This window comes from Podarcis melisellensis (genome assembly GCF_964234715.1).
Source record: "Podarcis melisellensis genome assembly, chromosome: 11".
In the NCBI taxonomy this organism is placed as follows: Eukaryota; Metazoa; Chordata; class Lepidosauria; order Squamata; family Lacertidae; genus Podarcis; species Podarcis melisellensis.
Window position 1 is genome coordinate 47,048,081 of NC_138543.1, and position 15,450 is coordinate 47,063,530.

Sequence of the window (15,450 nt, forward strand, 5' to 3'; positions counted from 1 at the left end):
GGCTTGAGTGAGAGAGAGGAAGAAGGGGCAGAAAGCACTGCAGACCTAGGACAGCGGAGGAGGAGGTGGTGTCTGAGCCTGAACAGGAGCCTGCCAGTCCTACTGTATTCAGCCCCCATCCTCCCTTATCCCCAAGGACATGGAGAGATTTGTATGTAGCAGAGCAAAGAGTACAGAGAGCACAGAGAGCCCCTCCCCAATGGCTGGGGAGGAAACGTAGGGGGAAGTGGCAGGGACAGTTCTGGCAACTGCTTTCCTGGGGCCAGTCTTGCCATAGGTTTATCTGCTTGTATTCTGTTTCCTTGAATAAAGAATAAAGATACTGCTTGTATCTGAGTCTTCATGCTGACCTACAGCTGAACCAGCCCTGACAATATCCCATGTAATGACAGGATAGAAACTTCTGTTCATACATCCTTGTTTCTTTCTTCTAGGGACTGTTCTGAATGAACTAGACTTTAGGTCTCATTCAGGTGTGACATCGGATGTGAAGACTGCAGAAAAGTGACTGCCTTATTGGTCAGTCATTGAACCCAAACTCTGCTTTAGCCCTTGTGAAACTGAATGCTGATCTAGACGCTCCTCTTATACATAAGGGCTTAACTGCCATGCTGTTTACTGCTGCCTGTTTAGAGATTGCCTCTCATTGGAAAGACTCCAAAGATCCATCTCCGATGGGATGGGAAGGGAAAATTTGGGATCTGGCTCTTCCTGAGCATTTGATGCAACACAGAAAGGGTGTCGGAGGCCAAACTAAACACGATCATTTTGACAAGGTATGGTTCCCATATATCAGCTATGTAAACAGAAGTGATGTTAATGTCAGAGCTCCAACCACTCATGCTTACTTATGGTGAGGTTTTGTCACGGATAGTTGACATCTTGGCAAAGTATTCAATGACTTAGTTATTTGACAGTCTCCCAGCTCCACTTTTTTATCTTATATGCGACCAATGTATACATGTAACACCCTACAGGTTTTGTTGGTGTTTATTAATGTCATTTTACTATAAAACCAATAAAACTTTGTAAAAAGGTAAATAAAGCAGCCTCAAATTTCTGATGCCATTTTTGTGATACAACGTGGCAAGCCAGGACTCAAGTATCAAGTCCATGGTGAGATCTGTGAGCAACAGGTGACCTCAGTGCAATGTATTGTTGCCCCCTCCAATCATCCCTTACTAAACACATTTTGGAAAGTCTTTGTTGTGTGGATGCTGCCTGATTGTCAGTATTTTGCATGTGGGATTCAAGTGCATACCAGAGGTTTAGGCTTGCACAATTAAAGTGGACCAAAGGACTCTGTCATCCCAGCACGACAAATCCACTCCCCCCCCCCAATGACTTTTAGTGGTTTAGAAATGCACTACTACAAATCGTGGGATGAACAAATGATTGCAGAGGGTTTACCAGGCTTCTCTTTAATCAAATCTCCGGAAGATCTAGAGGAATGCTTGTTGCCCTATAACCATCCCATAAACAAAGAGCACATGCTCAGTAAAGACTGGACAGAGTATTAACAACCTTGTAAGCTTTGTGCAAGAAAATCAGGATGAATGATGCATGGGTCAAGAGGCCATCCATAGGAGCGCAGGGATACTGTCTTTTCAGGGAATCTAACAGCTCGTGCAAAGAGGGAGAGTTGGTCCAAACATGTGACCTTTTGGTAATTTTATACCACATATCAGGACTTTTGCCAATCAATCCAGTCAATCCTACTTCTAGTTTTTGGAACTAATGTAGCCAACATTTCAAATTACCGCAAGAATATATTCACTTTGATCTGCAAGGTTGCATAGCAAAGAAGGAAGCACTAAAGAGAAACATTATGCAAACAAAAGCCAATGTCTTGGTCCTATGTGAGGAACAAGAGACTTGCAATGTCTGAAATGAATAAAGTCCTAAATTGAGCTAATCAAGTAATTGTTTCAGAGAAGGGAACTGGTGGATTGGTTTGGATAGTTTAAAGCAGTTCATTTCCCTTGTGGTAAATCACAACATAGTGAAAAGGATCATGTAGCAAATTACTGCACTGGAAACAGAGGTTACAGTAATTAATGCATACCATTGTAACTCTTGATTAAAGAGGTCCTTTTACAACAAGCCGTCTCTGCACAACTTGTCTGGCTCATGCCAAGGACAGCAGTATAATAAAAAAACAAAACAAAACAGTATTTCTGTTAATGCTAACATGCAGAAATGTGTTTCCAAAAAGGTTTCCTTTGCCAAGCAGGGAAGGGGGGGTGGGATGTATTTCACTGAACAGAAATTATTCTCTCCTAGGCCCAGCCAACAAGATTTTGGATCACTTCCAAATGGAATCTGGACTTTGAAGCAACAATATCCCTGTTGAGAGCACATTGTATATCATAAGGTATTTAGCCAAAAGGGCATGGAAATGTAATTCATAGCCTCAAGTGCACTCAAGTTCAAAGAAGGTGGTTTTGTGGGTTCTTCTCTCCCCCCCCCCATTTGTTTCCCCTTAATGTAACCAACACGTTTTCAAGAATGAGATATAATAACAGCATGAATACAAGCACTGATTGAGGTCCTAGATTTTAGGAGATATAGCGTAGGAGCCTCTAAGAAACAGCAACGTCTGTGACCCTGTTCATACTCTAGACAAAATGGGCACAATCAACATGTGGGGGAGCAGCAAGATCACACCTGTTCATTCTGATCCTAACCCTGCCTTGCCTCCGTGCATTGGAAATAACATACAAACAATGTATGTGCATGTAGTGCTCAAAATATTTTAGTTCATGTATAGTTTCAGAAAGTGTGGATTTGATAGGTTCAGCTATAAATACAAATCAAATTGAATGTCTCCTCCATCCCTAGGCTAGATGGGCAAATAATATATTCTATAATATTCTATAATATAGTATTCTATATAATAATATAATAATATATAATATAATATAATATAATATAATATAATATAATATAATATAATATAATATAATATAATATAATATAATATAATAATACAATACAATATAATATAATAATATAATGTAATGTAATGCATATATAATATAACTTCCTACGTGTTTCCAGTGATGCCAACCCAAAGTACATGTTTTAATGTTTAAAGCCCTCCAGCCCTCCAGAAGGATCACCTCCTTCCATGTATATTTTCCCAGACCTCATGGTCACAATTGGAGGCCCCTGTTTGAACGTCCATGACTAAATTCAGAGGGTGGCTGCTTGCAAGAGAATCTTGTCTGTGGTCTGTCCTGCAGAACACCCTCCCAAGAGAAGCTCCCTTTTCAGTGCTAGGCGAAGACTTCTAAAGGGTCTTTAAGAACTTTTTAGAGGCTTTTAAGGCATTGACAGTTCTGGATTTTTGCAAGTTTTAACTCTGCTTGTGCTGCGAGTAGTACTGGTTAATTTTAAGCTCTGCTGCCATTTGTATTTTTATCATTTTGGCATCCTTATGTCAATTTCTGAAGAGAGAACTTTGATTATGGGGTGGTTTAGAAATATTGCAAATAAATACGTAAAAGACCTTTAATCCCAGCCAATGTACTCAACAATTGTTTTCATGAGAAAGGAGGTACAGAGAGGAACTGAGAGGAGCCAGTCCAGTGATGGCCATTAGCCAACAGCAGCAGGATTTGACACATGTATTTCCGGCTGCAAAAGGAACCGCAAGAGCAAACTGGTGCTCCGCACGAATATTCCCAGGCTGAAAACTTCCCTTCAGGATCTGGAGCTGCCTGTGTAAAAGGGAAAAGGGAAGCCTCTGGTTTCCCATCTGCGCCCTGGACAGATGATCAAAGGCTGGCACTGTTGTTGACAATCTGGTGATGAGGCTTTGGAGGAAGCTTTCCACTGTGGGGGAACAAACAGAAATGCCAGCCCCCTCCTGTGGTATTTTGCTGTGCCAGTGCAGAACTCCCACAAGGGAGGGAAAAGCCTTAGGAGGAGAAGGGTGTGTGAGTTGGGGCTTGGTGCAACTCCTGCAGCCAAGCTCTTTGTTCGCCGCAGTGCTGCCACCGCTTTGTGTGGTGTTTGCGACCACTCAAGTAGTGCTCCAGAAGTTACTGGACTCCAGTTCCCATCACCCCTGACCGCTGGCCATGTTGTCTTGGGCTGAAGGGACCTGGAGTCCAACAATACCTGGAGTGCTGCAGGTTTACCTATTTTTTGACTAAAAATTCAGGTAGGAATTGTGTAAAGCAAAGGCCTTCTTATGAAGCAAGCAAAAGAGAAAGGAAAAACTCTAGATGCTAAACATGTAGTTTATTATAAACCCAGTGTCTTTTCGCAGCAGTATCCAAGAATTATGCAGTATTCCTTCAGCATGAGAACTGTTGCTAAAATCATGCTCCTGAAGAAAGAATTTTCCAAAATTCATTGGGCTTATAATAAACTGCACCTGGAGTTCTTTCTCTTCCATGGTGCCCTACCAGTTTTGTGGCTATTTTCTACCCTTAGTAAACAAGCCTTCTCCAAACGCCTCACTCTCTGTCTCCCTCCTGTCTTGGTGCTGTCTGCATGTCCAAGGACTCAGCTAGACTAGTTAAGAAAAAGTGAATTATATGTGTTGTATATGCCATATAGTAAGGGACACGGGTGGCGCTGTGGGTTAAACCACAGAGCCTAGGACTCGCCGATTAGAAGGTCGGCAGTTCGAATCCCCGCGACGGGGTGAGTTCCCGTTGCTCGGTCCCTGCTCCTGCCAACCTAGCAGTTTGATAGCACCTCAAAGTGCAAATAGATAAAAAGGTATCGCTCTGGCGAGAAGGTTAACGGCATTTCCGTGCGCTGCTCTGGTTTGCCAGAAGCAGCTTAGTCATGCTGGCCACATGACCCGGAAGCTGTACGCCGGCTCCCTCGGCCAGTAAAGCGAGATGAGCGCCGCAACCCCAGAGTCAGTCACGACTGGACCTAATGGTCAGGGGACCCTTTACCTTTATATGCCATATAACATTGTGCCACCAGATGGCGATGTGGAGTCCTCTTTTTCTCTACCTGTTTTCCCTGTTTAAATTTACAATGCTTTAAAATGAAACGCTTCTTTGATGTGTCTAGATGCAGCCCAAGTCACTGAGTTTTTCTCCCTGCCTGCTACTTCCACAACTGTCCTGTCTAATTCCACATACACAGAGGGAAAGCAAGTCACCAGGGAAAGAACTGCCCACCTGCGTTGTTGTACCTATTATATTAATTTGTGGGTAGCTTTCCACACGAGTCTCGAGCCAATTCAAAACAACTAAAAATAGCTTTAAAAACAATACCAAACCCACCCGCTCCGGCAAGTAAGATGTACAGAATAAATACTTAAGCTGGAAAAGCTGGTAGGATTAAAAAAAAATGTCTCAAATTGTTTCCAGAAAGGACAAATCTCAACTGGGATGCTGTTCTCCAGAATGGGGGTGGCAGCAGAACTGCTGACAGAAACCCTATACTAAGAAGTCTGGGGAATCTGTGCCCCCCTCCAATGTTATTGGACTATACCCACCAGCCCTAGGCCAGTGGTCAAGGTATCACCTCAGTTGTGCTCTAGCCACACATGAAGGACCACGGTTTCCCCATCTTTTAGAACCTCCTCGTGGCTTCCTGACACTGAGAGACTCCACAAAGGACCATCCTTCACAGGGACTGGCCCAATATGTAGGTGGCAGACGCTTCTCCTTTCCAACTGAGAACGCAGGTGAGTTGAGCAGGGTAGGGTGGTGTTCACAAAGCCAATACAGCTCTGGAGGGCTCACATGAATAAGCCAAGCCTCATACAGGCCTTGACAGGCAGCAAGCGAGCTGGTCAGCTCCTTTGTCTCGCTCCGCAAATGGTCACTGCTTTGTTCTCTCACCCCTCTGCACTGATGCAGGATGTACGCTGGGGACAGGCCAAACGTCTTCCTCTGAGCTACTTCTAGGATGCAATTTTGCCATTTCAGATCTCGCCTTAATCTTGTTTGCACTCCTCTTAGATACCATTCCACTGGATTATCTCCATGGTGATTCTTTAACCATCTGGTGCTCCTTTTGTCATTTGCCGTGGATTATTTTAGGGTTTGAAGAAGCATTTCTAAATGAGAAGTGTGAGGGGGTGTGTGCTTAAAATAGACCCCACTCTCAGATTGTCTCTTACATTTCTCTACTCTTCTTTCCTCTTACTCTAGGAGAAACAATGTCAAAACGAATTTTAAAATGCCACAAATAAAAAGGTAACCGGCATTTTGAGCAAACCATTTGCCGTCCTTTCCAGTTCCTTTTTCCCCCTAGCACACCCTCCATAGGCTTTTCATAATGAAGCAAGCCTCATGTTGCCATCTTTTAAACTCACCCTGCTCCTGTGCCTTTCAGAGCAGCCTGACACACAGGAATTGAAGTGATGCCAGGGCTTTTTTCCAGCTGGAACTCAATTCTGGCACCTCTCAGTTGGGCACCATTGCCTTGATAAGAGAACAAGGGAGGTGTTTGTGGTGAGTTCCGGCACCTCGGTTTCTAGAAAAATAGCACTGAGCGACCCTATTCTTGGCATGAAGACATGATGCATTTCTGCTGTTAAATCTGTCAGGCTGCTGTTAAAAGGCACAGGAGCATGCCCAGTAACAAAGGTGGTCAGACTGCTTATCAAAGAGTGCAAATAATGTGTACTCTATCCCACATATAGGGATGCGGGTGGCGCTGTGGGTTAAACCACAGAGCCTACGACTTGCCAATCAGAAGGTCAGCGGTTTGAATCCCCACGACGGGGTGAGCTCCCATTGCTCAGTCCCTGCTCCTGCCAACCTAGCAGTTCGAAAGCACATCAAAGTGCAAGTAGATAGATAGGTACCACTCTGGCGGGAAGGTAAACGGCGTGTCCGTGCGCTGCTCTGGTTCGCCAGAAGTGGCTTAGTCATGCTGGCCACATGACCCGGAAGCTGTACGCCAGCTCCCTCGGCCAATAAAGTGAGATGAGTGCCGCAACCCCAGAGTCGGCCACGACTGGACCAAATGGTCAGGGGTCCCTTTACCTTTACCTATCCCACATATTCCTTTTGGCCATGGCATAAGTTTCGCTCATCATTCTCTCTAGGGTGAACTGGCACTGTCATCCATATGAAAGCCAAGAATTTTGTGGCTCAGCTCCATCCTGCCTGTCTCTATAAAATTTTATTTTCCCACATGCAAGCACCTCCTGGTATAGAAAAAATATATGAAATGCCTCCCTCTGGCTTCTTATTTGGATTCTGGCAGCAACTGAGGCTGGGCAAGGAAAAACAAGGAAAACAGGTAGAGAAAAATGGGAGTCCACGTCGCCATCTATTGGCACAATGTTATATCGCACATACAACACATACAAATCATAGCTGTCAACGTTTCTCTTTTTTTAAGGGAAATCCCCTTGTTCCGAATAGGATTCCTCGCAAGAAAAGGGAAAAGTTGACAGCTATGATACAAATTGCTTTTTCTTTACCAGTCTAGCTGAGTCTCAGTTTACATCCAAGTATTAATGGCTACTTTAGAAAGTATTTTCATTGATTTCCAAACAAATAGGCCTAGGTTCTCAATGTTAATTACTAGAGCAGACAACAGATCGAGCACATATTTCCCCTGTGGCGAGGGATGGGGAAGAAATTTGATTAAGTTCATACTTAAAGGTGAACGTTCTAAATTCACAGTTTCTGAAAGAATGCACAAACTGCATTTGAAATTTGCACTTCTCTGAATTTTGCAATGTAGTTTTCCAGCAGAGCAATGTGCACAAAAACACACAGACTGAGGCAAAAGGTGCATATATAACACAATATAACACAAACATGCATTATATTAGGGAAATGTGTTTTGTTTTTTTTGTTTTTTTAATATACTTTTTTATTAAGTTTGTGAAATACAGAATCCAACTTCCAATTACAAATTTCCATAGATCTAGTGGACTTCCCCCCTCTTCCGAACCCTGCATTCTCTATACATTCAAAACATCAGCAATTTGTTAACTTATTTCAAACCCAATAATGTATCTTTCATTTTATCGTGATATCTAATCTCTAGGACATTGTAGTCCAAATCCTTAAGCTTTTAATTTCAACACAATAAAGTTATTTCATTACACCACCTCTAGCTTCTTGTACCTTATTTTCCATTTCAAAAGTTTACAAATGCTGAAGCTGTAGTTTCCTAAAAGGAGCATTTTTTTAACATTCATACAACTTATAATACTTTTTCAAATAGTCCTTAAATTTTTCCCAGACTTCCTCCGTTTCTTCTTCTCCCAAGTCTCGGATTCTGCCAGTCATCTCGGCTAATTCCATATAGTCCATCAACTGCGTCTGCCATTCTTCCAGCGTGGGTAAATTTTGTGTCTTCCAGTGCTTTGCCATCAGGATCCTTGCTGCTGTAGTAGCATACATAAAGAAAGTTCTATCTTTCTTGGCCACTCTCTGGTCTACCATGCCCAGGAGGAAGGCCTCCGGTTTCTTGGGTAAGGTAAATCTGAGTACCTTTTTTAATTCATTATGTATCATCTCCCAGAAGGCCTTCACTTTCGGGCAGGTCCACCAGAGGTGTAAGAATGTCCCTTCCTCCTCCTTACACTTCCAACATTTATTGTCCGACAGGTGGTATATCTTTGCAAGCTTGACTGGGGTCATGTACCACCGGTATACCATTTTCATAATATTTTCCTTCAAGGCACTACATGCCGTAAATTTCATCCCGGTGTTCCATAACCTTTCCCAGTCTTCAAACATAATGTTATGCCCCAGGTCCTGCGCCCACTTTATCATGGAGGATTTAACTGTCTCATCCTGTGTATTCCATTTAAGCAGCAAGTTGTACATTCTCGAAAGTAACTTAGATTTTGGCTCTAGCAACTCTGTCTCTAATTTCGATTTTTCCACCTGGAAACCCACTTTTTTGTCCGCTTTAAAGACTTCCTGAATTTGAGCATAGTGCAACCAATCTCGCACCTTGTTTTTTAACTTTTCCATACTCTGCAACCTCCAATTATCTCCGATTTTTTCAATTATTTCCCAATATTTAGGCCAATGGGCCTCCATATTGAGTCTTTTACGTGCTTTGGCCTCCATCGGTGAGAGCCACCTCGGAGTCTTACTCTCCAATAAGTCTTTGTATTTTGTCCAGACCATAAAAATTGCTCTTCTGACAATATGGTTTTTGAACGATTTATGAACTTTAACCTTGTCATACCACAAATATGCATGCCACCCAAAAGCATTACCAAACCCTTCCAGATCGAGGACATCGGTGTTCTCTAATAAAATCCAGTCTTTCAACCAGCAGAAGGCTGCAGATTCATAATATAACCTCAAGTCTGGCAGGGCAAACCCCCCTCTTTCTTTCGCATCAGTTAGTATTTTAAACTTTATTCGGGGCTTTTTGCCCTGCCAGACAAATTTAGAAATATCCCTCTGCCATCTTCCAAAACATTCCACCTTGTCCACGATCTGAAGGGCCTGAAACAAGAATAACATTTTCGGCAATACATTCATCTTTATAGCAGCTATTCTACCCAACAAGGAAAGTTTCAATCTTGACCATGTTTCCAAATCTCTTTTAATCTCTGACCAACATTTCTCGTAGTTATCTTTAAACAAATTCAAATTTTTGGAGGTCAGGTACACCCCTAAGTACTTTACTTTTTTAACCACGTTTAATTCTGTTTCTTTCATGAACTCCTCTATTTCTGTAGTTGTCAAGTTTTTTGCTAGAACTTTAGTTTTTTGTTTGTTCAGCTTGAATCCCGCCACCCGACCAAAGTCAGAAATTAATTCTAACACTCTTTTAGTGCTAGGGACTGGCTCCTGTAATGTTAATACCAAATCATCTGCAAATGCTTTCAGTTTATATTGTTTCTCTCCGACCACAATTCCCTGTGCCAACCGGTCATTTCTGATCATGTTCAATAGCACCTCCAGGACTGAAATAAACAGCAGAGGAGACAGAGGGCACCCCTGTCGTGTCCCTTTTTCAATTTTGAACTCCTCTGTCACCACGTTGTTTACTATTAATTTAGCTTTTTGTTCTGAATAAATTGCTTCTATTCCATTTTCAAACCCCCGCCCTACTCCCATCCTTTCCAAATTTTTCTTCATAAACATCCAAGAAATATTGTCAAAGGCTTTCTCCGCATCAATAAAAATCAACACCGCTCTTGTATTTAAGTTTGTTTGTAAAAATTCCAAAATGTCAATGATGTTTCTTGTGTTGTCAAACAAATGCCTGCCCGGGAGAAAGCCTGCTTGGTCCTTATGAATCACTTCATTTAATACTTCTTAAACCTACTTGCCAAAATGTCTGCAAAAATTTTGTAATCCACATTTAGGAGTGAGATGGGACGGTAGTTCTTAAGTTGGGTTTTTTCAGATTCTAATTTTGGTATCAACGTGATGAAAGCTTCTTTCCACGTTTCCGGTGCCCTCCTCCCCTCCATAATCTGGTTACAAACTTCCAACAGTGGTTGTATCAACGAGTCCTTCAATACCTTATAATATTTGGAAGTAAGTCCATCAGGTCCTGGAGACTTGCCTAGTTGAAGGTTCTGAATGGCACATTCAATTTCTTGATACGTAATATTACAATTCAGAGTTGCTCTCATTTCCGGGGGTATTTTTTGTAGTCCATTAGTTATGAGAAATTGATCCACCTCAGAATCTTTTTGCGGCCCTTGTGAATAAAGTTCTTTGAAATATCTCTGGAAACATTTTCTAATTTCCTCGGGTTTCTGGACCATTCTCCCTTTAATCTCTAGATTTGTAACTGTATTAAGCTTTTGTCTCTTTTTCAACTGCCATGCTAGCAGTTTCCCACACTTGTTAGCTGATTCAAAGGATCTTTGTTTCATTTGTTTAATTTTCCATTCCACCTCTTGATTTATCAGTTTCGAATATTGTGCCTGGAAAAACTTCACTTCTCTCAACACTTCCTTCGATTTAGGCCTAGATCTCAATTTTTTCTCTCCTTCTCTTATTTTCTCCAAGATCTTCTCCTTCTTTTCATTCCAGAGCCTTTTTTTAATCGTGTTCTGCTGTATTAGAAACCCTCTCATAACTGCTTTACTTGCGTCCCAGATTATTCTTTTTTCCAAGGCTGTCTTTAAATTTATTTCAAAATAATCCTTTAAAGCTTTTTGGGCCTTCTTGACAATCTCCTGATCTCTTAGCAGAGTGTCATTCATTTTCCATCTGAAAGATCCGGTTGTATTTAATCTCAGTTCCATTCTCAAAGCATTGTGGTCGGAGCAGGTTTTTGGGCAGATTTCCACTTTTCTAGTCTTAGGTGCCAGTCCTCTAGTTATCCATATTTGGTCGATTCGCGTCCATGTCATGTGAGCTTCAGAAAAGAAAGTTCCTTCTTTCCCTAGAGGGTTCTTGATCCTCCATATATCAATCAAGTCCAAATTGTCAGTCATTTCGAAAAAGGTTTTTGGTAGTCTGCCATCTTTCGTTATGTTAGCACTTTGCGACTTGTCCATATTCACTGAGACAACCCCGTTCATATCTCCCAACATAATGATGTTGTTGTAATCCAAATAGTCCAGCATAATCTCATGCAGCTTCTTAAAAAATTCCGATTTTCCTTCATTTGGGGCATATATTCCTAAGATTAAAAACTTTTCTCCTTGTGTCTGGATTTCAATCGCCAAAATTCTGCCCTGTTCGTCTTTAAATAAAAATTTTGGTGACAAGCTCTCCTTTGCATATATCACCACTCCTCTTTTCTTAACTTTATCCGATGAAATAAATTCTTGGCCTAATCTTTTATTAATTAACACTTTTCTGTGGAGTCTTGTCACATGTGTTTCTTGCAAGCAGATAATGTCCAATTGTTCTTTTTTCAAAATATGAAATACTTTTTTCCTTTTTTCTGGGGAATTCCCGCCATGTATATTCCAGCCATGTATATTATATTAGGGAAATGTGTTTTGGCAAAGCATGTATATTAGGCAACACTGCATACAAAATGAGCTTTTTAAGAGAAACACTAATTTCGAAAGCTAATTTTTTGGGGTTGGGACCACAAATTGCTGCAGAAATGTAGAGAACCGAAAAAAGAGAAACAGAAATGTCAGGGAACAGACATCTAAAGCGCCGGAGGCGCAAAGGCTCACTGAGGGTGAGAGAGCAGTAGCAGCGGAAGAGGGAACCAGTAGAGGGCGAGCAAGAACTCCAAGGGAAAGTGAGTCGGAGGGATGGCTCAGAGACGCTTCAAGCGAAACCAGTGGGGAGGTCTCAGGACCTCCTATAGGGACACCCACACCTCGACGGAAACTGTCACGCCGAGAGGCCAGACGACGTGTTTCCGTTAAGGAGCTTTTATGTTGGAAACGTTTCCGAAAGCAGCCACTTTCGGATTCTACTAGTGATTGACGCAGCCATGCTGGAGGGGCTCCGTCACAGGCAGAGGTTTGAAAGCCTGATCAAACTCTGAGGGACTTGCATTTTACGCACAAGCAGCTCATCGTCCCATCACAAGAAAGAACTGAAATTGACAGATCCATCCATCCCCAATTTATATTTGGTAAGGGCAATATCCAAGCAAATTAAAACATATTTAAGGATGCAGTCCCATGCACACCTATGAGACACTTCTCTCAAATTCAGAGGAATCTACACCTGAGCACATATGCATGGGATCAGGCTACAGGTTGAGCTGATTTCCGGGGAAGAAAGGTAAGCACATATTTTATTTTCCCATTGAAATCCATTGGGTCAACACCCTTAACAAACTATGGGATTGTTTGGGGGAAGCCATGACTGTTAAAGTGGTATAGGATTTTTTTAAATGTGTGGTGTGGATGTGACCTCTATGCTGAGTAGAGCCAGAATGAAATGCATTCGGTAAGGATGTTTTTCTTTTGAACAACTATGCATCTTTTGCTAAAATGTAAAAGCACACAGAAAACTACAGCCACAGAGTTGCTATCACCACCTTGTCTGCCCCCCCCCCCATTTTTGCCACATCTGCCAGTATAAAAACTTATGACAATCTAGGAGATGGGATTTTTCATCTCCAAGAGTGTGACTATACTTACTGCCCTGATGCAAAACCAAGAACTCAGCTTGTTAGGTCTATGTGTCAGAGGTAAAGGGCAGAAAATGTAAACCCACCACCCCATTCCTAGTGGGGGACAGGGCTTTAAAAAGTGGTGTAAATTTTGGAAAACTACACTGTAGTGATTATAGCAATCGTGAACAATAGAGAATGCAAGCTCCAGTGGTGATTACAGCTACATCGCATTGCAATTTATACTGTGAATTTACTGAGCAATTATCCATGATTCTAATCCAAGAGACAATTACATGTCCCAGCATGGAGCTTGGTTAGAAATGAATCTAATACAGTGGTACTTCGGGTTACAACACCTCGGGTTACAAACACTTCAGGCTACAGACTCCGCAACCCAGAAATAGTACCTGGGATTAAGATCTTTACCTCAGGATGAGAACAGAAATTGCACGGTGGCAGCAGGAGGCCCCATTAGCTAAAGTGGTATCTCAGGTTAAGAACGGTTTCAGGTTAAGAACGGACCTCCGGAATGAATTAAGTTCGTAACCAGAGCTACCACTGTATAAGTGGTCGCCAGTTATTTGCTTTCAGGCAGATTTACTGCTGATATTTAGACTTGACTGCCCTCTAGTGGAACTTGCTTTCTTTCTCAAGCCATAAAAATCTGCTCTCTGTCTCCTTAACTTGCAGGGAACTGTGCAACAGGTATACTACTGTGGTAACTGTGAGAAGAGGATATTGAATTAGTTTGACCTTTGGCCTTATCCCGCTGGACTCTTCTGGTGATAAGGACTGAGAGCCCTAAATATTAAAGAAGTCCTTGGAGCAGGACGCTGGAGAGTTTTGGTCTGCCTCAAAAAGGTGCAATGAGGAGCGAGTGATTTATCTCTTTTCCTCCATACATAAAGAATCATAGACTTGTAGAGCTGGAAGAGAGCCTGAGAATAATCTAATCCCTGCAATGCAGGGATATGCAGCTGTACCATATGAGTATTGAACCTGTGACCTTGGCCTGTCTTCTTAATATCCTCTCCCATCAAACTAGCAACAATTCTTCAGGCTTTTTGGAAAAGTATATTTAAACATCTTTTTAAGAAGACAGACCAAAGACTATATTTGTATGCGACGACAGCAGCTAGAGTTTTGATAGCCCCAAAGTGGAAAACACAGGAGATACCGACTGTAAAGGAGTGGCAGACAAAGTTGGTCGAGTACGCAGAAATGGCAAAACTGACACACAGAATTCGCAGTCAGGAGGAGACGAAGTACCAAAAAGAATGGAGTAAATTTATGGTTTATATAAGTGAAAACTGTAGAAATTTGAAGACGTTAGCAGGACTGAAGTAAATCTTATATCATGGTGTAATCTTTAACTAATGAAACTGTGAATTAAGGATTGGAATAAGAAAACTTGCGGAAGGGAAGGAGGGAATTCAACGGCTCTGCGGAGCATAAAGTAGGATACATGTAATAAGACTTGATGTTTTTGTTTGTTGGTGTTGGTGTATTTAAAATGAAAACTCAATAAAAAGCATATATATAAAAAAAGAACCTGTGACCTTGGCATTATGAGCACCAAGCTCCAACCAACTGAGCTATTTAGTATTAGACAGTTAACTGGATTAACTGTTTGGTGACACCCTCCCACCTCCTCCCATGTAGGTTTGTGTCTGTCGAAAATATATTGTATACACTAGTTGGATTCCATTTTTAGATTTGCTGAAAGGAAATGTTTTGGAGAGGCACCGAGACTTTTTAGAAACTTCTGACTGATGCGCCTGGTGTACAAGGGGGTTGTACAATATCTGCACCAAGAGCAATATGCAAGATCTGTGTCATAGGTACGGAGTATTATTTCTATCGACAGGAGTATTGCAAAATGTGAGGAGTGCGTGTAAACAGGAGGAGATTGTTTTAATTAAACAAGCAATATGCATTTTACTAATTTGGAATTCTTCAAAAGCATTGGTAGGTTATTTGTATGGACACACAAGCTATTTTAATAATATGAGACAAGGAAAGCAGATGCTAAAGATGAAAAAGACTTTAGATACACAACAGCAAGAAACATTGAAATCAAAGAGGTCAGCACAAATGGAGTGCAATGAAGCTGTCCAAAGAAAGACAGAAACACACATCTCTTTTCAGCACAGAATCGCCCAGAGAACAACCACCAAGTCAAGCTTGCGCTGCCAGCTCTGCACCACAGCGCCCCCTCCTGGCACAACTGTGAGTCAGTATGCACTGAACATCAGATGAGCCTGAAACCTGCTCTGACTCTCTCTTCCTTTGTTTGTCTCTCTGCTGCTGACTAGAAAAACATCAGAGGAAAGTGCACACACAGATCCCCTGCTTTCACAAATAATGCACTCACATTTCCCATTTGTTTAGTCGTTTAGTCGTGTCCGACTCTTCGTGACCCCATGGACCAGAGCATGCCAGGCACACCTATCTTCCACTGCCTCTCACAGTTTGGTCAAACTC

The 15,450-nt window shown here is 41.9% G+C and overlaps 1 long non-coding RNA gene across 1 annotated transcript in view; it reads left to right on the top strand.

Annotated features, from left to right (window-relative positions):
• LOC309380249 overlaps window positions 1–15,450 on the top strand; it is a 38,223-nt gene extending 22,773 nt beyond the window's left edge. The window contains exon 3 of the long non-coding RNA XR_014172769.1: window positions 13,657–15,450. This is a non-coding gene — a long non-coding RNA (uncharacterized lncRNA). The remainder of the gene's footprint in view (window positions 1–13,656) is intronic.